The 27,870-nt window shown below is 40.5% G+C and overlaps 1 long non-coding RNA gene across 1 annotated transcript; it reads right to left on the bottom strand.

Moving 5' to 3' along the window:
• Window positions 1-1,052: 1,052 nt before the first annotated feature.
• LOC135778352 (uncharacterized) lies at window positions 1,053-27,870 on the bottom strand. The gene is made up of 3 exons (XR_010544541.2): window positions 27,653-27,870; window positions 23,685-23,777; window positions 1,053-1,238 (listed from the first exon to the last, which is right to left on the bottom strand). It is a non-coding gene; the product is annotated as an uncharacterized lncRNA (long non-coding RNA).

Raw genomic sequence — 27,870 nt, 5'->3', positions numbered from 1 at the left:
ATGTGATCTATAGAACAGTTTGTCTGTTAAGGACTACTGTAGAAACATACCTGGTGACTTCCATGTAAGGGGACCCATGGTGTTTAGTATGTAGATGAAAACGACTCATTCTAACTGTGCATTCACACCAGCCGCGGAAGAGGCGGCAAGCGCGGATGATTTACATGTTAAGTCAATGCAAACACACGATTAGGCATCCTGCGGCACGGTACACGCGGTAGCCGCGACGCGTTCCGCGCGAATTGAGCGTTGCCGCGGGAAACGCGCGAGTTCAAAAATCTGAACTTTGGCGGAATTCCGCGCCGCGTTAACCAATCAGGAGCTTGCTGTAGTAGTGACGTGATTACAGGAAGCGAGCGGAGTGGTGTAGTCTCCGCGGAGTCACAGAAGCCCCTCCCATGACGCGGATTTCCGCGTGAATTTCTCGAATGACTAGAATTTCACCCGCGGCTTTCACGCGAGAATGAAGCGAGTGAACTCAAATGTTCAAGCGTCCAACTACGCGCGAATAGCGCGTTTTTGCCGCCTCTTCCGCGGCTGGTGTGAACCCACAGTAAGCTAATAAAAACTATACAGTTCATCTTGTAGTGGTCTATACACCACTAATAATATAGTTATGTACATTATATAATATTGCACTTCTGTCAAGAGATCCTTCTAAAAGTCCCACATTGCACCTTTAAATAACTCTGTCAGAAGCAGCAAAGAACAGCTACATTTTACAAAATACAGCGCTAAAAATAAGCCCAGAGAATTCAAGGTATCAAATTTATCGTTTTATGAATGGATTGATTGACATGAAATGTCCGAACATACCACCAATTTTTGTAAAATGTTAAAGTAGTATCAATATTTTTACTGTCGTAGTTACTCAGCCACACGGATCCATGTTCAAAACATTTATCCGTCTCCGAGGGAGCACAATTGTAATAGGTTTGGCAGTGTATATTTGGCAAAGTGGCATGGATCATATTATGGTGCCGTTATAAATATCGATTTTCCATTAATTTTGTACAAGGATTGAACATATTTTCTGTGTCATGAATAGGCTCTATATGCAAAATTGTGAAAGTTCATTGTCGGTTTGATGTGTTGGGGCGTGAGCAAACACAGACGTCTCTGATTAGGTAATCGAGGCCTGGGGAATAACAGTTAGCAGAACTGAAGTCATCGCCGCCAACTAAAGGGAAGGATGGGAACAGAAGCAGCTTGTTGTAGCGATCTCGCCTTTTTGTGGGCTGAAAAGAGACAAAATGTAAGAGCCTGTCAGTGAGTGAAAGCTTGAGAAGGCGCACACACGCACAGACTATAGACTTTGACAACATGATCCCATGACAACATGATTGCCCTTCTGTTACATCATATAAACACAACAATGTGATGATGTCAAGAGGACACAGAGCATAAGGTGGGACACAGTGTAGCCATAGTAACTCTGTTGTGGGATGGGTTTGACTGACAGGTGACTGAAAGAGCGTTGTGGTGTCACTCTACATCTCATTGAAGTCAAAAGGTTTTCACTTCCAACTCGTCACGTATTGACGTTTGGTCACCGCCCCATCAGCGTCACTTTTTAACGCTCAGGGTACTCCTTTGGTGCCATTTTTTGACGTCAAAATGTGCCCCAACCTTGGGTTGACACAACCCAGCATTGGTTAAATGAAACCCAACAGTAAATAAGAGCAAGTAAGGAAACATGAGTGGACCTTTTTCATGCAAAACACCTGCAATGTCATTTGGGTTGTTGGTTGTTGCTGCTTGCAAGGGCATTGGTATGCGCTTGCTTACAGTATTATATCTGCATCCCAATTTGCCTACTATGCCCCATGCCCTAAACGTATGTTCTGTTTTTTTATGGGAAAGTATGGACATTTGAGTACTTTAAAGTACTTTTAATCCATTCAGCTGATCTCCGGGTCTGGCGGTATCACTTTTAGCATAGTTTAGCATAATCCATTGAATCTGATTAGACCATTAGCATCGCACAAAAAAATAACCAAAGAGTTTCAATATTCTTCCAATTTAAAACTTGACTCTTCTGTAGTTACAGCGTGTACTAAGACCAACAGAAAATTAAATTAAAAGTTGCGATTTTCTAGACTTTCTAGGAGATTCTAGTTTTAAATAGGAAAAATATTGAAACTCTTTGGTTATTTTTGAGCGCAATGCTAATGGTCTAATCAGATTCAATGGATTATGCTAAGCTATGCTAAAAGTGGTACCGCCAGACCCGGAGATCAGCTGAATGGATTCCAAAACGGTAAAATTCAAATGTTTCACTCTAGGGGAGCTGGAAAATGAGCATATATATTTTTTTAAAAGTAGAGTGTTCCTTTAACAAAGATGGGACATACTAAATCAAAAGACTACTACTGTATTAGTAAATAATAGTATTGGAATTGGGACACAAGGTATGTCTTCAGAGAGGTTTTTAACACATTGCTAAAATGTTGTGGTAAAATTGGCGCTTCTAAATGGTTTAAAAATCATAAATCAGATTGCTTATTAAATTAAGCCGTGCAATTTGAGGTTGCATTCATTTCTTTAGTACAAAATATGTAAAATGATTGTGCTAAAGTAAAACACTTAGCATTAGCATCAGTAATGGTGATGACTGCCTTAGCAAGCGGCAGTAATTAAAGTCATCAGTCTATTCATCACAGGCATTGATGTCTTGAATTATACACCCTGTCGTGTAAGACTCTTTCAACGGTAACATATCAACACAGTTAAAAATGTTTGTCTTGGAAGAGTTTCAAGGTTTACAAAAAAAGCAGGATTGTTGAAACTCATGTTGGGAGTATCATGTCAGCTCACATGTACTTAAAGGTTTGTCTCCTTTGTATTGTACCATGTCTGGGTTTCGGACCTAAAAATTAGTTTATGTTTTTTTAATGTGGAAGGTAAACATTACTGTTGTAATTTAAAGGAGATTAAATATGCAGACATAATCTGTTAACATTGGACTGATTGAGATGTGACGGTCATTTCCCACCGTCTGTAAACATAAACATAATTAAGCGTAATTTTTTGGTCTGGCACATTACTGGAATAGTACAACTACTTCCACAAAAAACAAGAGAGAGAGCGAGAGCTTAAAAAATGCTGTTTCCTTAGCAACGGTTATTATTTATCATAGTTTACTTCCTGTACCATGGTAACAAGTAAAAATAACAGGATATGATGAGCTTGACTGTTAAACATATTGCAAGAAGTTGTCTTATTATATCAGCCCATATCAGCTTGACACAATATCACAAGCTAAACTTTTTTTATGAAGCATTTAAGTTAGACAAACATGATGATTTTGTATCTGCAATGTGTTTAGTTTGACAATTACAGCTTTCAACCTTATTAAACATTTGAACATAAGAAATTTTAACAGCTGTAGCTTCACACATTCCCATATTCTCTACCACTAAAAGTTTATAGCACTAAGCTGTTCATGATTTGTTTCTAGGCTTGCATTAAACACCCGTGTTTCACACTGTTAAGTAATTGCCTTTTATTTTTCTAGGAATTGTTACGTCACTGGAGTTTTTCCAATGTATTGGGCTTGTCTGTAAGTGTTTAGGGAACCTCATGTGAAGCTGGGAAGATATACTGTAAGCACTGGACTGACATCAGTTGGGCCTGGGCGGATGGTCCCTGCTGGTCTTCAGTTTGCAATGCAGCTCTGATTGTTTGCAGAACATCCTCTGGTTTAACTGAACGTTGAATTTGTTCACAAAAAATAATTTACTCACCTTCATGCTCTTTATATGACTTTCTGTTATGGAATACAACAAGACTGCTGGTCTGGGGCTTGAAAAACAGTATAGACACAAAGACTATTGTTCCATATGACTCATGTACACTATCAGAAATAAAGGTGCTGTCACTGATGGTACATTTAAAAAGGGTCTTATATGTGCCATTTTGATACAGATATGTACTTTTCGGGTACCAGTATGTACCTCTAAAGTACCAATGGGTAGGGGAAAACCCGGGGCGAAAGTAACGCGGGACGAAAGTACCAAAGCGATTTTCTCAGAACCCTGACTACATCGTTTGCATTCCAAACTATGACATCATCTTTAGCATGCAACCCTTGACATAGCTGACAAATATCACATTATTTTATCATCGTTTCACGTGTGTAGGTCCAGAAAGCTGTTTTCGACCATGATAAGTAAATTCCTAAAGCAGTAATTTTTTTCTTATAATGCTTTGTGTTACTCGTTTCATGTGTTACAGTACTGATCAATCTACAGGTTATTTAGTGCTCTAACACATCCTGAAGTTTGCCTTCACAGAGTTTTTCAAATTTAAAGTAGGGGAGAGCGGGGGCGAAAGTACAATTTTTTCAGAAAATCTCTTTTTTAAATGTTATAAAAAGAGATATATATTTGCTGTGGTCAGTAACTCACAAGTGTGGTTTATCAATACCAGGTGGAATTTTGAACACATGTAAAAACGACTTCACTGTAATTTCACTTTGAACATAAATAGCGCATTGTTACTTTTGACCCTGACAGCAGGGACGGAAGTAACACACAGGTGGGTTAAAAGTAACACAACAAACAAGATAGATTTTTGTGTTACACTTGTTTGTATTAAATGTACATGACTATGACCTCGTTAATATGTAACTGCAAACATATTTTGTCATTTATCTTTGTAAAAAATTGTGAAATAAATTTTTATCAAATTTTTCAAAAGCAACCGACAGTACAAACTTAAATTGTTGAGAATAAATTCAACAGTTTGAACACTATGAAAATGAAATGAAATCAAATTAGAATAATATCAGTTTTCAACATAATACAACAGTATTAGCAGCGGGACAAAAGTAACAAGTCTTACTTTCGTCCCGACAGGATCTTCTCACATTTACACCGATGTTTGTCGCGATGTTTGTCAGCTCTGTCAAGGGTTTGTGTGGGTTGGGATGCAAATGTTATAAGGGCTCGGAGAAAATCGCTTTGTTACTTTTGTTCAGCGTTACTTTCCCCCCCGCTCTCCCCTATATCACATTTAAACGTCAGGAGTTCCTGTCAGGACGAAAGAAACACTTGTTACTTTTGTCCCACTACTAATACTATTGCATTCTGATAAAAATTTATATTATTCTAAATTGATTTAAATTAATTTGAAAAACTACTGTTGAATTTTTTTTCATTCTCAACAATTCACATTTGTACTGTTGGATTGCTTTTGAAACATTTGATGAAACTGAAATTTAAAATTAATTCTTTTTTGCAAATACAAACAACAAAAAAATATGTTTGCAGTTACATATTAACAAGGTCATAGTCATGTTTATTCACTAAAAACAAGTGTAACACAAAAATCTATCTGTTGTGTTACTTTTGACCCACCTGTGTGTTACTTTCATCCCAGCTGACAGGGTCGAAAGTAACAATGCGCTATTTATGTTCAAAGTGAAATTATACTAAAGTCGTTTTACATTTGTTTAAAATTCCACCTGATAGACCAGTGATTTTCAAACTGAGGGCCGGGGCTCCCAGGGGGGCTGCGAGATGGTGCCAGGGGGGCCCCATTTTTATGACATTCATGAAATACATTAATTTATCATGAATTCTGTGTAATTAAACCTAAAAAATAAGGCTACTAACCAAAAGCACTACTTTTTGTATAATTTAATGTTTTTTTATTAAAATGTTGAGTTTTAGAACAGTTTTTTGTCACAAATTTTCTTTGGGGAGCCACGAAGGAATGCACCGTGCACAAGGGGGGCCACAAGCTGAAAAAATTTGGGAACCACTGTGATAGACCACACTTATTGATCACAGCAAAAATTATATCTTTGTCTAAAACATTATCTTTCAAAATTACGTTTTCTGGAAAATGATACTTTCGCCCCTGCTCTCCCCTACTTCAATATGCACCTTTACAGTGACAACTATATTTAACCCTTAAATGCATACCTCAGGACCATGATATGTAATAATGGGTGATTCATGAATATTCATGCAACCACCTTCAGTATTGCCAGATCCATGTTACAAAACCAGCCCATGGCCTGTCAGACGCAGCCCAAAATCATTCAATTGACCATGATTCACAGCCCAAAGACCAACAACCTGAGAGAACAGTTTCAAAGTAGCCCAATTCTGAACTCCGCTGGAAAGCCGTAGACTTGGCAGTGTAGTCTGTCCTAGTTCACATTCATAAGAACTTGTGAAAGAAATAGCAAAGTAAATCAAACGACAATTAGCAAAGGAGTTCATTTTAGTTTGTTCCCTTACTATCATACTCTTGCAGTATAAACTTACAAAAATGTCATAAAACAATTTTTTAATTCACATTTAAGATCCCTGCAACCTTTTTATTTATTAATTTGTTAATCTGGAATATTTCAGCTATTGCAAGCAAAGGGCTGAGAATGATCACGTCAGAAATGTAATAACATGTGAAAACACTGAGGTCCCTCAGTTCCTTAAAGCGCCAAGTTTCCATTCGCACGTTTCCAGCTTTTGTTTCACTCACTTTTGATAGGTAGTTTAAAAATACCTGTAAGTCGACTGCCTTTACTTTGGCGCTGGTTTACTCTACAGCAGAGAAAATTACTCTCACATGCCTCAGTGGACTTAAAAAAATCAAGCAACCGGCTCGGAAGCCTTTGTCAATGGAAAGAAAAGGCCGGAGACAGAAATGTTACATTTCGCAGGATTTTGACAATGCTTGAATGAGCATCAATGTGCATTTACGGCTGGATTTCCGCAGCTAAAGTCCTGCAATCATCTCTTACACTGTGACACCACGTACACATAAATCCATCGAAGACAAGATATTTGGCGGACCGCACATTCACGCGGTTTTCATTATCAGGGCCCCTAAGCCTCACCTGGCATGGATCACTATGAAAAATTACTAAGAATACAGGTTTATTGGTGTCTTGGTGAGGCTTTGAACTTAGGGATTTTCTTCGCTATTGTACTTGCAATATAACTGTAAAGCTTCTGCATTTCAGGGCAGTTTCCATATGTGTACTCTGGAGTTTTCATTAAATCAGTTTATCGGCACGGAAATGACTGTGGTTGCAATGGATAGAGTTTGGCGTGGGACTGGAGGATTATGTCATAATGGGGTAACAGGCTGAAGGGAAACAGAGCGGACAGAAAAAGGCTCTACAGACGGATGTAACCATGGTAACTTGCCACTGTTACGCTGTATCAATCCTCTACTCCGTAACTTAAAGGGTTTAACACCTACTTGTACAGTAGAAGCATTTCTAATAGTGTGAGAAAACTGCCATGACGCTAAAGAAAAACAGATGAAAAGTGAAGAAATTGAGGAACTTTAAGGCAAGAGTCGTACAACTGCCTTAACACAAGCAAAACTAATACGGTTTTTATATGGAAAATGTGCAATTGTAGAATCACAAGAAGCAAATGTCCTGCTGTTATCCCTTAGAGAAACCCGGAGAAACGATCATTGTCTTAAACTCCACTGTGGTCCATCATTGTGTCATTTCTGCAGTATAAAGTATTGTGAAAAAGTCACCGTCTATTTTTGAAAGGTGTAGTAGAAATCTTTATTGTGATGAGGATCATAAATAATTTTGGCTTATATGTAACAGATCTTTTTTTAAATAACAATGGTTATGTAATCATTGAATAATATGCTGAAGGGTCTCGAAAACGCTGTTCATATATAACCAGTTCATTAAATATGGCATTACAATGGAAATGGCTGGTAAATCTGTCATGAAATAATGGCTCTGTGGGATTGTGGAACAGGAATGAGAAACACATTAGATTTGCCTGAGTCTCTAACGCAAGCCAAAAACTAAGATTTATCTAAGATCACGTCCTTTAAAAGGCACCACAGGCAACATCTGTCCGTATCAAGTACCACAAAAACAAACATTGAATGTGTTTAGATCACTGCTTCCCAATCCTTGTCCTCGAGTACCCCCTCCCAGAAAGTTTTAGATGTCTCCTAATTTAAAGCACATGATTCAACTCATCAGCCTCCTTCCAGAAAGGTTAACGTCTCTCTAACAATCTGATGAGTTAAATCAGGTGTTTTAAATAAGGAGACATCTAAAACATTCTGGGAGGGGGTGCTCGGGGACCAGGATTTGGAAATACTGGCTTAAGCCTGGAATACATTGCACAATTTTTGGCTGTCCCAGACAAAAGATTGCCATCATGAAACAATTGGCACGATTTCTGTGATCGTGGCTCTTCATCGGTGGTCCTATGTCGAACAGTAAGAGAGGTTCAAAAACGGCCGTTTTCCCAGTCTTGCGTCCAAAGAGAGCCTACAATAGTTTTCTGACAGTGTCAGAAATTCAGCATGATCAACGCACAGTGTGTTTGCTGCTACTACCTGCATACTGGTATTTGTTTACTAGTTGCGCATGCTGGTGACGCAGCCATTGAAGCCTCTGTGTCATCATCGCTTCATGTCGCACAGTGTATCCTGCAGTGTATTCCAGGGTTTCGATGGATTTGCTAATTCATAACTTATCCAGTAAGTTACTTTTTGTTGTGCACCTCTGGGGCACCATAAAGGACGGACTTGAACCTTACAGAATGGTTATAGTAGGTTAAGCAATGTACAGTACACTTAAAAAAATGCTGGGTCAAACCAGCACTGGGTCAAAAAGAAACAAACCAATGCAGCCAGTGGGATATATTAACCCTGGCAATGTTTATATTTTACCCTTAAATGGTTAAAACAACCAAGCATTTTGGGTTGAAGCATCCTAGCTTAGTTTAATTTACAACCCAACCCAATATTTTTTAGAGTGTATGTTCTTGCACTTGTTGTGTGCTATTACTCACTTGTTTTGGTCTTGATGATGTCCTTCCAGGATTTTGAAGCTAGTCAACAAATCTATGAACGTGTTTTATATTTACTCATTTGGCACAATTTTATTCAAAGTGTATTACACTCGAACCCAACTCTTAGGTTATAGATACCATTATGTTGTTGAAACAACTCAGCATTTGGGTTGAAATTAACCCATTTTTGACCCAACTTTTGGGTTTGTCCATATTTGAACCAACTATGGGTTAAAACAACCCAACAACCTACATTTCATCAGTATGTGTGTTCCCTGGGATCGAACCCACAATCTTTTTGTGCTGATAACGCAAAGCTGCACCCATTTAGTTAAAGGTGCAGTAAAATAATAAATAAATAACACCTGACAATCCCAGAAATGTTTTCTTCATTCCTGAGCCTATATCACACATGCGGCTGCGGCATAGCAGCCATCATCAAATATACAGCAAAGCGAGCACATCTGCAAAGGTGGAGTGATGGCAGAGACAAAACAACTAAAATGCTGTTGACAGCAGGCTTAAAATACGACACGTGTGCGTGCAGCATGTCCAAAGATGATTCACGTTTGGCTTTGTTCAAAACCCACGGACGGTTATAAACAGCTGGTATAAGAATAAACAAAAACCTAACATAACCTCAGTCACCTCTGAATAGATAATGTTGTACAGCTGTCGCTTACTGTCTTTTCATTAAATATGTATCCAATGAAGCATGTTTCCTTCTCATTTTATTTATTCACTCATTATATATTACACGTTCACCTCACTTCACATCTGGCATGTAATCGCCATTGCGTGATGCCGTTTGAGGCAGGTTCACAAAATCAGCCTGATGGCCACACCCGTCTCACAAACTGCCATATCATGTCTCTATTTTAATCCAATATCAGGCCGTGAACATGATATACAAGCTTTAATTTTGTGTTAAACAATATGTGATATAAAAACAATATTTTTATGTGAAATAAAACCTGACCATACTCATATGGACTCCCTGAGTATTACTGTGAAAAATTATCCAAAATTATCCAAACTAAAACTACCTTTATGTGCTCAGTCACATTTGTATTGCGTTGTAGACCTGCACAAATAAATTATGGTGTTAAGGGCCACCATTAAAGGATTAGTCAATTTTCTTAAAAAAATCCAGATCATTTATTCACCACCATGTCATCCAAAATGTTGATGTCTTGCTTTGTTCAGTCGAGAAGAAGTTATGTTTTTTTGAGGAAAACATTCCAGGATTTTTCTCATTTTAATGGACTTTAATGGACCCCGACACTTAACACTTAACTCAACACTTAACATGTTTTTTCAACGGAGTTTCAAAGGACTCTAAACGATCCCAAACGAGGCATAAGGGTCTTATCTAGTGAAACGATTGTCATTTTTGACAAGAAAAATAAAAAATATACACTTTTAAACCAGAACTTCTCATCTACCTCTGGTCCTGTGACGTGCCAGCGCGACCTCACGTAATTGCGTAGTGACGTAGAAAGGTCACGTGTTACATATATGAAACGCACATTTGCGGACTATTTTAAACAATAAACTGACACAAAGACATTAATTAGTATCATTCCACATACAACAACATCGGAACGGTCCTCTTTCTCCACACTTGTAAACACTGGGGCGGAGTTTCGCGTTCGTCCTCTGTGACCTCTTGACGTGATGACGTATTGCGTAAGGTCGTGCTGGTGCATCACAGGATCGGAGATAGACGAGAAATTGTGGTTTAAAAATGCATATTTTTATTTTTCTTGTCAAAAATGACAATCGTTTGGGATCATTTAGAGTCCTTTGAAACTCTGTTGAAAAAAACTGTTAAGTGTTGAGTTAAGTGTTAAGTGTTGGGCTCTATTGAAGTCCATTAAAATGAGAAAAATCCTGGAATGTTTTCCTCAAAAAAATTATTTATTCTCGACTGAACAAAGAAGGACATCAACATTTTGGATGACGTGGTGGTGAGTAAATTATCTGGAAGAAAATTTACTAATCCTTTAAGGCCATAGTACTTTAATGGGCACCACAGCCCAACATGTTTGGGGTGCACTATGGCTGTGATACTGACTGATATTTTATTTGTAGTTTCTATACAACCCACATCCCTTAGGAAAATTGACAATGGTTTTAATACATTTATAGCAAAACAAAAAAACAGTTACTGTAGTAAAATTGGTTACTGCAAAAAACCTGATTCATTTCGTAAGGGATGACAAAAATACTGCAGTACAATTAAGTATTTACTATGTTAAACTGTAGCAAATTGTAGTATACTGTATATTATGGTATACTACATTAATAAGTGTTCTGATTTGATGCACTGTAATGAATACTATAGTATACTTGAATATTTAGTATGGTAAGATTAAAAAAGACAAGTGTTATACTCTTTCTCTGTTTGTACATAATGTTACATTATGTCTATTTATTGAGCAGTTACATCTGCAACACAGTGCTGTGGTGCCACTGAATAAAAAATCTAAAAATAAATTATATATGTTGTAAATTACGGTTGCATCAAGGTTTCCTGGGGAACTTTTTCTCTCTGCCCTACAGAGGAAATAACAGTAAACCTCACTTTGACTTTTCATGAGGGTACGTTAAGAATATTATGTGTGTGCAAATTCAATCCTTTGAACTTAAACTCCCCCACTTAAACCAAACTAAATTCAACCACTCCCTAATGTGCAACTAAATTAGTAAGCAGTGATGTTTTTTCTATAACCAGTATGTTGCTCACTGTAGGACGCACTGTTCTGCATGGCTTAAATCAATCAAGTGTGGTTTGATTGAGAGTCCACAGGTTTTGGCTTGTTCTGTTCGAAACGTCTCCTGTTTCAGTTGCTAATCAAGTGCGTATAACTGGTTAGCCTACTTAAAGATTAAAAAAGTCATTATTTTAAGGCCCAGCTTGTCTTTTAAAAATTTTAAGCAATTTTGTAAAGAGCTCTCACTTTCTTTATTGCCCACAGGTCAGGGTATCTGAATATAAACAGAAATCTGTCTCTAAGCAAGGGGATTTTATAAAACATGTCTGTTCAATCATAGAAAAAAATTGGAAGAAATATTCAAGAATGCTGGATGTCTGAGAACCTTCGGTCTCCATGGAAACCATTGCTCAACACAAACAAATGCTGATTCGCTCTCCAGACGCGAACAGGAAAGCTTGGAGAAAATGTTTTTTTTGCCGGCGGGAAAGAGTTGGACCAAAGGGCTCATGTGGGAACTCATTCAGACCACTGAAGAATTCAGCCAAAGTCAAAGAATAGCAGAGCAGCTGCTTTATCTATCGCAGGAAACTCCAGTCTGCCCATCAACCCTTTACTTAACCCTTAATGTATCTGCGGTGCATCTACTAGGATAGGTCCTTGCCTGTGTACAACCAAATATAACAGGTATGACAAGATTGGTCACTGTTAATACTATGAATAGAGGGGAACTACAATGCTCAATATGGCCGCTATGGCGTCAGAAGCCCCGCCTTTCAGTAAAAAAACGAATCATGAATCAAAAAACTGACGATTCTTTGGAAGAGGGGCTCTGTACAGAGTATCATGATGTGCTTGTCAACCGGTACGCAGTAGCGTCCTTAAAAATGTTGTTTTTGGTGCAATTTAAAGGCGCAGTATGTAGATTTTAGCGGTATATGGCATTGAGATTCTCAATTGCAACCAACGGCTCAGTTCATCATTCACTGAAATGCATAGAGAAGGTATAGTAGCTGCCACAGGACAAACATGTTGTTGTTAAAGACAAAATACAGTATTGACAAAACACGCTCTGTAGAGCAGTTTGTCAGTTTAGGGCTACTGTAGAAACATGGTGGCACAAAATGGCGACTTCCATTGAAGGGGACCCGCGGTGTATATAAAAAAAAACTCATTCTTGGGTAATATACACAAAACAGTACATTATGTAAGGTCTTTATACACCACTGATAATATAGTTATGTATTTAATATAGCATTTCTGTCAATAGATCCTTCTAAGGGGCTGTTTACACTTGGTATTAAGATGTGTTTTCATTGATCGGATCACAAGTGGACGAGAGAGACACATTAAGTTTACACCTGGTATTTAAATCCGTCTCTTTTGTCCACTTTCGACTGCTTTTGTCCTGAATACTGTGAGGGGGCGGTCTGTCGAGACGGTGGGCGAGTCTCTCTGCTGTCATTCAAACGCGAGCGGGAGTAATTATGAGTTTATATGGACGCAATTGATGAAATAGGATCGCGCAACTTTCACGCTTTCAAAACGAAACTACGGAGAACCCCGCAGTAGTTTTATCAATGAAAGGCTAAAAATAGCACTGTTCACCGTATGTTCACGCCAGAAGTCAAAAAAAGACGTAAAACGTAAAACTTGTGTTTAATACCTCAGATTAGATAAATGGGCGGAGAGAAGGCGGTCGCGTGTGGCTGTTCGAACAGATTCAACAACATTTGCGTTCTGCAACTCCAAAGCGATCCGATCGAAAGTGGTTTCGACTACCTCTGGATGTGGTTGAAAGTGGACGCGTTCAAAACGTTTTGAACACCGTTTACACCTGGCATTAACGTCGTCCACTTGGGATATGATCGACGAAAACGCATGTTAATGCCAAGTGTAAACAGCCTCTCAATGTTACACACTGCACCTTTATGCAACAGTTATGGTACAGTTTATGTCATGTTCAATTGTTAGTCAGAAATATGTTGTTTAATTTTGATTAAACTCATCACAACATTTATGCAGTCCGTCGTGTGTGTGGCTTGTCATTTTAAAATATGTGTTCTTTGCCTCATGTGAAGCTATGTACATCACGCGTGAAGGGGTTTATGATAAAAGAGACGCTCGTGTTTGCCAGATACTCGTTTAATCCGATGTGTAATCAAAGTTTAGTGTTAAGTTATTGTCTTGCGAGTATTTCGTGAACGCCACCGTCTCTTTTACCATAAATCCTTTTGACGCGTGATGCACATAGGTTCACATGACACATATTTTGAAATAACGAGCAACACACGTAACGCGACTTCCCTATAGGATTTGGTACAACTCACTACAACAATGCTAGAGCATTGAAAACAACGTCTTTTTAAAGAAGTCGCGTCACTGCGCTGCTATATTTGTAACGCCTCCAGGAGCCTTATTTATAAAGCGTGCATATGCACAGATTTGATCATAAAGTGTGCGTACGCAAAAATCAGCGACTAAGTCCATATTTATTAAAACTGTCTTGCCGTTGACGTACGCACTTTTGCTTGTCTGATTGCTGCAGGTTTTTGGAAATATAAGGCATTATTGCTGCTCGAAATTGGGTTTAAACATTGACAAGTGCTGTTTTATATGTCTTTGACATTAATAAGGCATCGTTTAAAGGCGGAGATCTGAAACCATTTGCGATTTATACATTTCACTTGTGAAAGAAAGAGGTAGGTGCGTTGTCTGCGCGTACGTTCGGTTTATGAACAACACATACGCATTTTTGATAAATGACCGTAAGATCAAATGTAGGATGGTTTCTACGAAGCATTTTATAAATGAGGGACCAGGTTTTGCCTATACTGCGCATCCCAGAGAATTTCATTTTTTAATGGTTGTTGTTTGGCTTTTTTAATGAAAGGCATCTTCCACATTCATATCAATACCAATGACGCATCTTGTTAATGTTACAGTTGAAATGATAAATCCAAGGCAGGGATCACAGGGAATGAGTCTTTAATGAAAAAAGGTAACAAAGGCAGTCTGGAGATATCACACAGCACTGGAATGTAACAAAAGGATGCTTGACTCCCAATCCGGGAAAACGAAAGAGATATTCCCTGGAGCTGGCCCGGGGCGCAGCAGTTGACAAATCAGGTACGGAGAAAAACTCCTCAGCCCTCACACACGGCTGAACATCAAACGAGATTGTGGAGATACTGGACAGGACAGACAAGACAAGGTGAGCTTAATCCAATACACGACACGACATGACAGAGTAAAGCTGTAGAGCATACAGAGAACATGTGTAATTTCAATAATCCGACAAAGATACTGCCAAAACAGCCACTAGATAAATGCTAAGGGCAGAGTGGGAACAGGTGTCGCAGCAATCAGCGCGAGCGCAGATTGTAACGACAGACAGGTGAGAGGGGAGAGAAAGAGGGAGAGAGAGAGAGAGAGAAAGCATGTGTATGTGACTAAATGAGTGTATGTGCATGTGTATGTGTGTGTGTGACAAAAAGGCAGACAGAGAAAACCAGATTCATGACAGTACCCCACCTCCAACGAGCGCCTCTAGGCGCTCGCGGAAGGGGGCTGACGGGACCGATAGAAGTCATCAATAAGCGATCGATCCAGGACGTCCCGGGCAGGAATCCACCGCCTCTCCTCTGGACCGTAGCCCTCCCAGTCAACCAAAAACTGGTGGCCACGGCCCCGAGGACGAACCTCGAGAAGTCTCCGAACTCTGTAAATAGAGTCCCCCTCATCAAGGGGAGGAGGGGGAAGGGGGGGACGAGTGGGCACATGAATGACCGGTTTAATACACGAAACGTGAAAGACTGGATGAACGCGGCGTAGCCGACCGAATAGTTTGAGTTTAACAGCGACAGGACTAATGACTTTGACAATGGAGAATGGACCGACAAAACGGGGCAATAGTTTGCGAGACGTCTCCTGAATAGGGAGATTTCGGGTGGACAACCAAACCTTCTGACCGCAGACATATCTAGGGGACCGAATTCTGCGGCGGTTGGCAGCTCGACGTGTGCGTTCTCTAGTCTGACACAACTTGGATCTCACCCTCCTCCAGGTATGCTTACATCGCTTAATAAACGCTTCGACAGACGGGACCGAGACTAGAGACTCCTGAGCAGAAAAAATAGGCGGTTGGTAACCGAGACAACCCTCAAACGGAGAGAAACCGGTAGCGGACGAAGGGAGAGAATTATGTGCATATTCAGCCCATGACAGCTGATCACACCATGACGCAGGACTAGAGGCGGTAAGACTACGCAACATGCGACCCAAAATCTGATTGGTCCGTTCGGCCTGACCATTGGTCTGAGGATGGAATCCTGACGACAGACTGGGGGAAGCCCCAATCTGGCGACAGAACTCCCTCCAAAACTGAGAGGCAAACTGCGGACCTCTATCAGACACAATGTCCAAGGGGAGACCGTGGATCTTAAAAACGTGATCCACCATAATCTGAGCTGTCTCCTTAGCAGATGGTAATTTAGGAAGCGGAATAAAATGGGCAGCCTTAGAAAAACGGTCCACGACGGTAAGAATGACCGTGTTCCCAGCTGAGATAGGGAGACCGGTAACAAAGTCCATGGCAATATGAGACCAAGGACGTGTGGGAATGGGAAGAGGTCTGAGAAGGCCCGCCGGAGGGTTATTACTGGACTTAGTCTGAGCACAAATAGAGCAAGCAGCGACAAACCGCCGAACGTCACGCTCACGAGTGGGCCACCAAAATCTCTGACGGATCGCGGCTAATGTACCTCTGACCCCCGGGTGAGCGACCAATTTAGACGTATGACCCCAACGAAGGACAGACGGACGGACTCGGGTACATATAAAGTTCCCTCAGGAGAGGGAAGGGGTCTCCTAATCTGAGAAAGCGCTCGCTTAACCGTCCGCTCCACCCCCCAGACAGCTGCCCCGACCACACAGTGTTGAGGTAAGATCCCCTCATGGGTCGGGACTCCCTCTGGGGGGTCGAACTGCCGGGAAAGCGCGTCGGGCTTCTGATTCTTCGAACCGGGTCTAAAAGAAATTGAAAAATCTAACCGGTCAAAAAACAAAGCCCAGCGAGCCTGACGAGCGCTCAAACGCTTAGCCGAACGAATATACTCCAAGTTGCGATGATCCGTCCAGACAATGAATGGAACACTGGCTCCTTCGAGCCAATGTCGCCATTCACCGAGCGCGAGACGGATCGCCAAAAGCTCTCGGTTACCAACGTCATAGTTGCATTGCGCAGGAGAAAGACGGTGTGAATAAAAAGCGCAAGGATGAATGCGATCATCCTGGGAGGAGCGCTGCGATAAGATCGCTCCGACTCCAATATTAGAGGCATCGACCTCCACAATAAATTGACGCGTAGGATCAGGCGTGATCAGAATAGGTGCGGAGGAAAAAAGTCTCTTTAGATGGTCGAACGCAAATTGAGCAGCCTCGGTCCAAGAAAATCGGGTCTTGGATGAGGTGAGGGCAGTGAGGGGGGCGGCAACCTGACTAAAACCCTGAATAAAGCGCCGGTAAAAATTAGCAAAACCCAGAAATCTCTGAAGCGCGACTCGAGACTCGGGAACCGGCCAATTTAGAACCGCCTGGACCTTATCAGGATCCATACGAATCCCCTCTGCAGAGACCACCGAACCGAGAAACGTGACTGATTGAGCGTGAAAGACACATTTCTCAGCCTTAACAAAAAGGCGATTCTCTAACAAGCGTTGTAAAACCCGGCGAACGTGTTGTACGTGTACCTGGGGAGACGGTGAGAAAATAAGAATGTCATCAATATACACGAAAACAAAGACGTTCAGCATGTCTCTCAGGACGTCGTTAACTAAAGCCTGAAAGACGGACGGAGCGTTTACGAGACCGAACGGTAGGACCCGGTATTCGAAGTGACCGATAGGGGTATTAAAAGCGGTCTTCCACTCGTCCCCCTCTCTAATGCGCACTAGATAGTAGGCGTTACGCAAATCCAACTTAGTGAAAATCTTTGCGCCCTGTAAGATCTCGAAGGCTGATGACATAAGAGGTAAAGGATAGCGATTCTTCACCGTTATCTCGTTCAGCCCTCGATAATCGATACACGGACGCAAAGACCCATCCTTCTTCTTGACAAAAAAGAAACCAGCGCCAGCGGGAGACGAAGACGGAACAATAATCCCTGCGTCAAGAGACTCTGTGATGTATCTCTCCAGAGCCTCTCGTTCGGGCGCTGAAAGAGAATAAAGTCTACCGCGAGGGGGCGTGGTGTTAGGATGGAGATCAATGGCACAATCGTAAGGACGGTGAGGCGGTAGAGAAACTGCCCGGGAACGGCTGAAGACAGATCGCAGATCATGGTACTCCTTCGGTACCCCAGACAAATCACCTGGTTCCTCCTGGAAAACAGAAACAGAGGTCACGGGAGACACAGCAGACACTAAACAATTAGCATGACAAGACAATTTCCATGAATGAACCCCTCCCTTAACCCAGTCAATCTGAGGATTATGAAGAACAAGCCAAGGGTGTCCTAACACAATAGGGGTAAAGGGAGATTGAAAAATAAAAAAAGAAATAGTCTCTAGATGATTACCGGAAACAGTCAGACTAACCGGACATGTAGAACGGTGAACAGTGGTGAGCTCTCTGCCATCCAGAGCAAAGACGGAGGTGGGTTGAGGCAAATCGACCAATGGAATCTTGTTCCGACGGGCCCACCCCTCATCGACGAAATTGCCCTCGGCTCCCGAGTCAATGAGAGCAAGACCAGCGGCAGAGTGCCCCAACCAGCGGAGATTAGCAGGAATCATAGTCCGGGACCGGGGAGAGGAGGAGATGACAGACGCGCTCACCAGTACTCCTCCGTCTACTGGCGAGCCCTGGCTTTTAAAGGACAGTTGGAGGCGAAATGACCAGCGGTGCCACAATAGAGACAAAGGCGGTTAATGATTCGACGTTGACGCTCCTCCGAAGAGATGCGAACGCTGCCCAACTGCATGGGCTCGGCTTCAGCCGAGTGACGGGAAGGGATAGCTGAAGAAAAAGAGTCAACGACAGCGCTGGGAGTGCGAGCTCGTCTTCTCTGCTCGAAGCACCGATCCAGACGGATAGCCAAGTCAATCAATGGGTCGAGCTCAGCAGGAGCGCCTCGAGCATAAATCTCCTCTCTGAGCTCCAAACACAGACCCTCCAAGAAACGAGCGACCAGGGCAGGATCGTTCCACCCACTGGTAGAGGCAAGAGTACGAAACTCAATAGCAAAGTCGGCCACAGATCTCCTTCCCTGACGTAGAGTTGCGAGCAGACGAGAAGCCTCACTGCCAAATACAGACCGATCAAAAACCTTGGTCATCTCCTCCTTGAAGAGACTGTACTTGCTACAGCATCTGGCGTTAGCCTCCCACACAGAAGTTCCCCACTCGCGTGCCCGACCCTTCAAGAGGGAGAGCACAAAGGCAACACGAGCTCGATCCTCCGCATATGTCTGTGGCTGAAGAGAAAAGACAACCTCGCACTGGATAAGAAAGGCTCTGCACTCAGCGGGCTCACCGGCATAACTGGATGGGTTGTTAACCCTGGGCTCTGCGGGCTGGTGCTGATTGGAAGGCACGGCCGCCTCCTGATGAAGATGGCGTAGGCGAGCAGACAGATCGGCCACCTGAGCAGATAAGCTCCCCACAGCCTGATGTGCGGCGGCTAGCTGTTCCTCATGCCTGCCAAGCATGGCCCCCTGCACCTCGACTGCTGAAAACACAGACTTCTCCTCTGCCGCATCCATAATTATGGTCGGATTATTCTGTTACAGTTGAAATGATAAATCCAAGGCAGGGATCACAGGGAATGAGTCTTTAATGAAAAAAAGGTAACAAAGGCAGTCTGGAGATATCACACAGCACTGGAATGTAACAAAAGGATGCTTGACTCCCAATCCGGGAAAACGAAAGAGATATTCCCTGGAGCTGGCCCGGGGCGCAGCAGTTGACAAATCAGGTACGGAGAAAAACTCCTCAGCCCTCACACACGGCTGAACATCAAACGAGATTGTGGAGATACTGGACAGGACAGACAAGACAAGGTGAGCTTAATCCAATACACGACACGACATGACAGAGTAAAGCTGTAGAGCATACAGAGAACATGTGTAATTTCAATAATCCGACAAAGATACTGCCAAAACAGCCACTAGATAAATGCTAAGGGCAGAGTGGGAACAGGTGTCGCAGCAATCAGCGCGAGCGCAGATTGTAACGACAGACAGGTGAGAGGGGAGAGAAAGAGGGAGAGAAAGAGAGAGAGAAAGCGTGTGTATGTGACTAAATGAGTGTATGTGCATGTGTATATGTGTGTGTGACAAAAAGGCAGACAGAGAAAACCAGATTCATGACAGTTAATATGAAGTATCTTTGTTGTAAACGTTTAAAAGCCTGTTGCTAATGTGTTTTTGGTAGTTTTTACATGTTGCTGAGTGGTTTCTTTTTACTGGCATGAGTCAACCTCCATCATATTCTAGTCTGCAAGAAGCAATACAGGAGACCTATATGGCCTGTATATGCACATATATGCACCTCAATTTTGCATATATGCAGCATATATATTATCATATATTGGCATATGCTATATATGTGCAGCATATATGTGAATACTAGCTGCATATAGGTTTCATATATGCGCATATATCTTATTATATATGTGCATATATGCTGTATATGTGCAGCATATATGTGCATATAAGCTGCATATAGGTTTCATACATGCACATATATCCACATATAGGTTTTTTCCATGTGGGTATGGCTTGGCCATTGCGTATTTTGCACGTGTATTATCATCCAGCAGGTGAAAATCGTAAATCTACAAGCGTAATAGCAAGCTTCTCAACAAACCACATGACTTGAGGTGATCATGTCCTTTATACTGCACAAGTGGTGACAAACTAGTTAGGTTACACTTTATTTTGATGGTTTCCTTTAGACATTCTGTCGACTATAAGTACATAGCACTATGTGTCAACAAATTGTCATTAGAGTATTAGTTGAGTATTAGTAGACTGTTAGGGGTAGGGGTAGTAAAAGAAGTCAGTAGAATGTCTGCTGGAAGATCATTAGCAGATTTTAAGCAGACAGTCTGCTAATACTGTACTGACAGCCTGTTGACATGTGCATGCATTATAGTCAATAGAACAAATGATCTGTCACATTGTACTGTCACAGGAATACACATGAAGTGAATATAGATATTACAACAATCTGATATGGAATATTACGTTGGAAATTAGAACCTATTTAAATGTTTATTCTGGCTTTGTATTGCGTTTCTATAGAGTGGTTATAAAAGGCTAGGCATTATAGTACCTCACTGGTAGGGTGTTGTCGTTTTGCTGGTTTTGGCCTCGATGATGACTTCCCAGGATTTTGAGGCTATGCTACATAAATACAGATGTGGTTAAAGAAAGAATAAGTCCATGAACTTTGGTTTGTCAATCTGTTAGTGTGTCGAAATCAGTCTATCGTTTCTGTGCACAACTGTGGTGAGTTTCTGAAGTCCTAGAGGAATGTAACAAAATAAGAACATCAACTTAAAGACTATACAGGAATGGAAAAGAGTCTGGGTTGTATTAATGATGGGAATGCAGCCCAGTTTGGATGCTGGGATCGGGAGGAAACACATCCCTTACAAAAATTAACCATGTTTTTTGCAATAAAAGTGTGGTAACCATGGTTTTTGGTGTATTGCAAAAATCATAGTTTTACTACAGTAACCATACTTTTTTGGTTTTAACTGTAGTAAAACCATGATTAATTTTCGTAAGGCATAACAGGAGGTTTGGTGACAAAGGACAAGAAAGATTGAGTGAGACCTGCGAACTTCATAAACGTCACATAAGCTGTGTCCCAAAACCAAGGTAGTTGACTTGTTGTCTCGCTCCCCCATGAGGCAATGACTTTGGCAGCATGAAGGCAGCTCCAGGAAACGGATTCAGACAGCGTTGATAGGCAGCGTAATGGAAATCTATTTGAAATATAAACAGAGAGTGCCTAATCCTATATTTGAAAACTGCATTACTAATGTATCTCTATAAATGCAATCAAATACTTTGTATTTACTGGAAGAGAAATCACACAAGCAAGCTCTGAAGAACAAGAGCGTCTGAATGCTGTATGGCGTCTCCTTTTATGGTATGCAAATACCATTTGTGCAATTTCTTTGAAATTTCAAAAGTCAGACCAGATTGGCTCTCAAGAGCACACCCGATACAATAATAGGAACCTTTTATACACTAAATTTGTGCTTGAGTCGCTTTCTTGGCCGCCACTCTTTTTTACTTGACCAGGCTCGACCAATCACATTTCACATGCACACACATGCATAGAATTGTGGGACAAGACAATAAAGGATCTCAGGAGTCAAGAAGTAAAGCAACCATTGGATTCGGACATGCATTGATGCCTTCCTGCCTTGGAATGCTGAATCTGAAAGTCTGTTTAAAGAGCATCTATTTCATTGCTAAAAACAACTTTATGTTGTGTATTTGTTATAATACAATGTGTTTGCGTGGTTTATGGTTAAAAAAATCCATTATTTTTCACGTTTCGTACATTTTTGTAGCTCCAGATTTCACTCTCTTCCTGAAACGCAGCAATTTGAAAAGCTCTGGGTCCCTGATTGGCCAGCCAATCTGTACGTTGTGATTGGCCTGATTACCGCTGAGGTCAGCCAGAAACATGACGGTCCTTACCATGTTTGAAAGATTTGGTTGCTAACAGGAGTTAACTTACAGGCTGTGAGTCCGAAGCGGGAGGAATTATGATAATGTCGGTCTTGTCTACATCACCAATCCCAGGAAGTGTTGCCTACAATCAGTTTGTTTGTTGTAGTCCAAGAAAAGAGATTTACGTTGGAGACGATAATTCGCATTATTGTTTACTTTAGGGTATGTACCTTTTGCATATCAATAACATGTACTAATATACACGTACACACCAAAAGACATTTAAAAACGTGAATTTAGCAATACAATCAGACTAAACAGATTGGTCTCACATGGAATCGGTCATTTTGTTTTTAAGTTAAAGTTCGATATTAAATGTGTTTGTGACACCACAGAAAAACATGATATTGACCACCCAGCCAGTTTAAAAAATTTAAAAAATAAGTTACTAAAATCTTGGAAAACAGGCAGAATTCTCTGCTCACGCCGCTGTCGTCCCTGAAACCACGCCCACTCATGGGAAACTGCCTGCCGTGGGTCTCTCTTAACTTTCAAATACTACTACAACCTGAATGGATGCTTGCGATTGTGTAGGTCGTAGCTTTATTCTCTCTAACAAGAACTGCTATTGTTCATCCTAATCTTATCCCCATACCTGACCCTAAACCCAATATCTCACAAGATTTTGCTGTAGCTGTATAACCTCTAGCCAGAACCATGGCTCCCGTGCATCATCGTGCCACTGTTTTAGCCTTGCCCAAATATGCCTGAACACAGAAATGTAGAAAAAATTTTAACAGAGTAATTCAGTACATAGTTCACAGTCTTTGTAACGTGTTTCAGCAATACATTTCTAACATTAATAATGTGTTTAGAAACAATTTTCTGAAATGACTTAACACCAGTGGCGGCCGGTGACTTCTTTTTTCAGGGGCGCTCGATGTGAAGTTCGTCACAACATGTATGTAGCCCATCATGTGTGTGCTTCGTAATTTCAAAATATGTGTTCTGGACGTAGATTGATCCTGTGTCCATCACGTGTCTTTTCAAAATAAATGCCTGCTGCAGACGTGTCTAAAGGGTTTATGATAAAAGAGATGCTCGCGTTTGCCAGTTACTCGCATAATCTCATGCGTAATCAGAGTTTACTGTTAAGGGAGTGTCTTGCATGTATTTTGTTAACGTGAGCGTCTCTTTTAACAAGAACGGTTTTGACGCGTGTGCAGCAGGCACTTATTTTGACAAAACACGTGATGCACATAGGATCTCTCGATGCGCAGAACACATATTTTGAAAACACAAGCAACACACATGACACTGCGAACACTTATTTTGAATTTGCACCCCTCGTATGAGCAGTCAAGAGCCGCCAGTGCTTAACACAGATTTTAAAGTTAAACAAACAGGATTTAATGAACAGGTGTGGGCCTTTTTGTATTAAAACCTTTATCCAAAACCTGCATCTTATTTATTTACCTTCAAGATTGGAAACTGTGCCGTGATGCCAGCATTCAAGAATGGCGTGTTTGTGCCGTTACCCCATTAAGTAAATCCTGGTACAGCTGTCGTCTATAAAACAATTGTCGTTAAAATTTGTTAAACAACGTCACAGTGAATGTTTGTTGAATACTCTTTTAAAATAATTAAAGGTAAAAAAAGCTTCAATAGAGATAGCAAGAAATTATCAAAACAAACCTTTGTCATGCTTTGAAAAAATGTTGTGCTTTCTAATGCAAGACAGATAACTGACTGTTAACCAATGGAATGCAGTTTTACAGCTGAAATTGCCACCCTGGCCCATTAAAAACACATGCAGAGACACATTAGACACATGGTATATTTTTTAAATAAAGTTTTCTTACTCTTTTTTTCTCAAGTTTCAAACCAGCACCCACTATAAAATACTTACTGTTAAAAGACAGACTTCTTACATCTGACAAAAGTCAAATGATTAAAACTTGAGAAAAAATACATCAACTCATAAGGTCTTGTGCCTTGTGCATTTGAGGTCAGCATTAATTTCTGGTAGCATTCCTATATTCCTGTTCCCGCTTGTTTATGTTGTTACTGCTGAAACCGTCTAGGTCACATACTTTCAGTGATGTTAAGAGGGGAGTAGTAATGCAAAGCAGCAGTGCACTGTATGCGCCACATATGACAAATTTGCCTCTGTTGTCCTGTATGGAGGTGAGCGAAGCCCACAGTATATGTTGGTTGTTTCACCATGTTCTGTATCATCTGATACATCCTATATCAAATAACATGAAAAACTGTGAAAGGGACATTTAGCCTCAGTCTATAGATTTTTGTATCTTCAGATCATATATTTCCAGGAAAAAGCATAGTGTTATTATACCCAGCATGTAAAGCTGTAGTGCTGGTTTGACTATGCTTGTACAACAGCTAAACCAGCAGTATACCATAATTCAACCTAGACCATACGAAATGTAAATTCATGCAGATCTACGCTAATCTTTTCTATCGCATTCATCAGTTTGAAATTTGGTTGCTTCACGCACCTCACATGTGCAGACCGATTACAGTCTCATGTGAGACAGCAGAATCATGAGATCTGAGCTCTTGATGTATTTTAGCTATTTTACTTGTGTTCTGGTCTTTTTCATCACAGTAACATTATGAAATAATGTCACTTCAGCTGATTACCTCTTTTATTTTTACATAGGAGTTGCATTCAAGATTTTGGCAAAACCCTACACTTCTAAAAAATCAACTTCTTTGAAAGACAATAAACAGATCACTTAAGACGCAACTAAACATGCAAATAATGAAAGATAGAATGTAAAAATGAAGAAACTAAACCACACATTGGGGGAGCGACGATCACGATGTGATCAATGTGACGTCCACATACGGGTTGTATTCTGGTCCAAGTACTCACAAGGGACCCAAGTGAATGTGATCCACGATCGTTTTGCGCATTATTGCTTATTCAAACCATTTTTTGTACACTACAAAGTAGGGTTTAACAGGTTAAGATTTGAAGCGAAAGTATTCGATGAATATATAATAATAGGCCGAGAGCAATTGGTTAATATAATGATCTTGTTTTTGACAAAAATGGCGTTTAGTGGCTTTTGCATCTGAGCTTATCATACACAAAGTAAATGGGCAGTTTTACAGTATAATGGAAATTCCATTAGCATCCACATATTTAGGAGTTTTTGAGTGGGAATGATGTTCCAGCGGTAACTAAATCAAGCAAATGTAGTGTAATGGATGTGTTGTTTTTGATTTCTTTTGTATGCCTAAACTAAGTGGTGTAGCCGACATACACCATCATCTCTCTATTTAGGTTAAAAGCCATCTGGTGGGTAAAACTGTTTTTTACTGTATAGGAAAAATCTCTATTTCTGGAAGAGAGACTATAAGCAAACACTCATTTAGAGCATGATGAAAATAATGTGAAGAATAGGTACAAAAATCCCAAACCCCCCTTTAGTGATGTCAGTGTTTCCAGGGCATTTATGCCCGGCATTGCCATGGGTCGGGTCTTTATTGCTGGGCAATGATGAACTACTGAAGCTAACAGTATCAGTACTTTAAACTATTTCATATGTTCAATGTACAAAAAACAGACTGATCTTAAGGAAAGTCATGTTATAGTCAATTTATTAATTTATTTGTGTCCATGGCACGAAATTCAGCTTTTTCATGCCTTGAGCACAAACGTCTCTTTCGTGTCACTCGCACAAATTTCTATAAATAGTTTTTCGTGTCTGTTGCACAACTATCTTTTTTGTGTCATTTTATGTATTGTTTTCTCTTTGTTATTTCTATTTTCTTACCATTGTCGCTTAGGGTTGGGGTTAGAATCACTTTCTGTTACATTTTTAGACATCCTAACCCCAAACTCAACTCTAACCCCAACTAGGCAAGAATAGTTTTAAAAGCGGAAGAAAAACATGTAAAAACCAATACATAAAAGTACATCCAAACCCCAAATCTAACCTCAACACCAAGCGACAATGATTTAAAAATAGGAAGAAAAAAAGTCTTGCCACAGACACAAAAAAAATTATTTATAGAAATTCTTGCGAGTGACACGAAAAAGACATTCTTGCTCAAGGCACCAAAAAGCTAAATATCATACCATGGGCACGAATAAATTAATAACATTTTTCATGACATAAATTGCCGTGAGATCATGTTAGAAAGATGAGCAGAAACTGTAAAGTGGATAAACATGGATCAATTCTTTTCATTGACCTGTACAGACGTTTCAGCAGCAGCAGCAACAACATAAACAAACGGCTTTTGTGGACTATAGTTATGGTAGACTTCCACTTAGAATCAATAACAACAGAGTCTGTTAACGGTAGTTTAATTTTGATAACAAGGAAATTAAATGACAAGTAAATTACCTTTATTCATACATCATGTCTAATGCGTATCAACTATTAGCTAACGTTATTGTGTAAAATGTATGTATATTATGCCTTTCCGCACAGTTGTGATCCATGTCTCCCTTCGTCTTTAACAAACCAAAACATTTTATTTTCCACAAGGTAGTTTTTTGTGTCAGAGATCAGTTTACCTACGATGAATACAGACCGGAAGTTCACTTCGGTTCAGGCTAGGGCTGGGCCGATCCACTTTTTCTATTACTGATACGATTTTGATACCTGTATTCTGAGTATCGACCGATACCGATCCAATACTAGTATTTTTCTTGAATTGTGTGTGTATAAACACATAAATATACGCACACATACACACACAAAACGTTGCACAAAATCATGAGAATATCATGTCAAGTGATTTTTTTTTTAAATGAGATACAAGTTAATACTTAATTGCGCAAACTGTCACAACATGAAAGACTTTTTAATCAGATGTTTAAAATACGGCTTTTGTGTGTGTGTGTGTGTGTGTGTCTGTGTATGAATGACATATTTAATTCACGCTACTCCAGTGTATTTACTCGGCGAGCACCAAACCATTCAGTTTTTGTGACCTTAAATATCTTCACATTTGCATTTGTTTTTCGCATAAGGCTGTTGAATATATTAGGAAGATTTTGAATATAGTGTATAATAACATTTATGGTGCTTTTATAATAGTTTGACTTTTCTGTAGCATGACAGTAACAACCTCAAGTATCGCACAGTATCGGATTTGGATCGGCCCCGTTTTTCCGATACCCGATCCAGCAAAAAGGTCTGGATCGACCCCATATCCGATCCAAAGTATTGGATCAACCCACCCCTAGTTCAGGCCCGTAACTGCGACCACACGCATGTGTCTGATGAAGCCTGTCCACGCATAAATATTGCACGATAACCACCCACAATAACACAAAAATTATTATTGTCAGTATTCAAATACACCTCTGAATACAAATTTTATTATATTCCATTCTATTCTATACACCCACATCAAAGAACACCAGCATTCACCTTTAAATATTACAGTTCATACAATACCTGGGAGGGTTGAAAGCTACAACCAGATCTGTCTTTTTCAGAATGTTTAGGTCCATTTCTGTCTCTCTTTCTCACATCTCTCTTTGACACTAATTTCACTAGACCTTTCAGAGCAAACACAGCTGGACTCATGTGAACCTAATCCTGCTAGATTGTATTGCCAGTTTTCCATCTTGTGTTTGTATGTGGTCAGAAATACTGCATGCATCTAAGCCAGA

Source organism: Paramisgurnus dabryanus, chromosome 17, assembly GCF_030506205.2.
Source record: "Paramisgurnus dabryanus chromosome 17, PD_genome_1.1, whole genome shotgun sequence".
In the NCBI taxonomy this organism is placed as follows: Eukaryota; Metazoa; Chordata; class Actinopteri; order Cypriniformes; family Cobitidae; genus Paramisgurnus; species Paramisgurnus dabryanus.
This window is presented reverse-complemented; position numbering and strand designations above follow the sequence as displayed.